The following is a 2,000-nucleotide window of genomic DNA, read 5'->3' as shown; positions in this document are numbered from 1 at the left end:
AGAGCTGAACGAACCAATCACAATGAGGTATATGACTCTGGAGGCGGGACATCGGCGGGCTGTCCAGTGCCTCGCTTACTCATTCATTCCTCCAATCAGCCACGAAGCACCAAACGCGATTCGCGTGCCCCGCGCAGTTAATTTGCTGCTTGTGGCTTGTAAAAAAAAAAAAAAAAAAGGTGTTTCTGAGCTACCAGCTCCGTCTGTGGATGTCTCTCTTAGAATGAATACAAATATGATGTCGAGGAATATGTTTTTTGACGTCCTGGTTGTTCCTGTTAAATCAGAGCTCCTTAAGCTCCGAGGCGCAAACCTTTAGCCCGCCCTCTTTCACCGCGCGGCGATCCGCTGCTCCCGCCTGTCAAACGTGATTCTGAGCTTGGCTCGCACCTGCGTGCGCGTGTCTATGAATTTTAAGGTTCACACACCGGCTGTGTCGGTGCGCATTCCAGTCAACGTAAACGCGACAGAAGTCCGATATTCTGCTACGCGCGTTTACATAGAACCTCCATGGAAAGCAGCCTCTGAATGCGCACTGATGCAGCCGGCGCGCGCGAGCACCCCACACCTCCATTAAATGGAAGACACACAGATCAGGTTTATTTATTGTGAGGAGTTCTACAAAAATCTACAAAACATGAAATACTTCAAATATTTTCTCGTTACTGGGGCTTCTCTCTCACTCTGGAGGAGGATCTGTTAATACAGACATTTGAAACGGAATAAAAATAATTATTTTTCTCTAGTAAGTCAGTCAATATGTGGTTTCTTCAGTAATATGTATCTGTTGTATGGTCATTATTATTATTTTAATTTATTACTGATTTATGGAAGTTTTTTAGTTCCATCAGACTCTGATTTTTTTTTAACCCCTGATTTTTTTATGCTGAATTTTTTTAACCTCTGAATTTTTATCCTGAATTGTTTTAACCTCTGAAGTTTTTTTAACCTCTGAATTTTTATTCTTAATTTTCTTAACCTCTAAATTTTTAATCTGAATTTTTATTGTGAATATTTATTCTGAATTTTCTTAACCTCAGAATTTTTTTTCGGAATTTTTTAACCTATTAATTTTTGTTGTGAATTTTTTTTCAACCCTTGCTTTTTAAACGGCAAAATTTTATGCTCCCAAAAATATTTTCTATCTTAAAAAAATCAGTGTTTTTAATTTCGGTACTTAAAATTTCGATGGGTCAGAAATTCAACAAAAAAAAATTCAGAGTCTGATGGAAATAAAAAACTTCCATACTGATTTGCCTGGTTTTTAAGTCATAATTTAATATATGTATTTATTTTATTCATTATTTTGTGTTAAAACCAAAGATATTTGACAACATTGGAATGTTTTATCTGAGCTTTTCTTGTGAAAATCTTAATGCGGCCCGGCCTCAACCAGACTCTGCCTCCAGTGGCCCCCGGCTGAATTGAGTTTGAGACCCCTGCCCTAAAAGGTTGGGGACCACTGGGGTAGGGGACAGAAGGTTGAAGGTCAGCCAGATTTAAACCGACCAGTCAGGAGCCAGCTTGAAACCACCCAATCAGAGGTCAGCTTTAAACCGACCAATCAGATGTCACCTTTGAACCGACCAATCAGATGTCAGCTTTAAACCAGCCAATCAGAGTTCATTTTTAGACCAGCCAATCAGGAACCAGCTTTAAACTGGCCAATCAGGGCTAAGCTTTAAACCGGCCACTCAGGGCTATGCTTTTAACCGACTAATAATGTATCATCAGTCTTTACTTCTTATGAAAATGTAAACCTGTTCAATGATGAAACGGAACTTTGACATTTATATAGGAAGTCCTGATTAGATGCTCACATGAATTCATTAGACTGAACATTTCAGACGTGGTTTATGTTGGCGGTTAATCTCTCCCTCTGAACCCACACAGACGTTTCCAGGTTAGCTAGGAGGGACTATTACAGGGTGCTTAAGGCAGATGCTGAGGGCCTCCTTTATGGTGGGGGCCCTAGAAGCCCTTGTTCGTGTGTGTGTGTG

Source organism: Oryzias melastigma, unplaced genomic scaffold (genome assembly GCF_002922805.2).
Source record: "Oryzias melastigma strain HK-1 unplaced genomic scaffold, ASM292280v2 sc00160, whole genome shotgun sequence".
NCBI classification, from domain to species: Eukaryota; Metazoa; Chordata; class Actinopteri; order Beloniformes; family Adrianichthyidae; genus Oryzias; species Oryzias melastigma.
Note: the sequence above shows the minus strand (reverse complement) of the source record.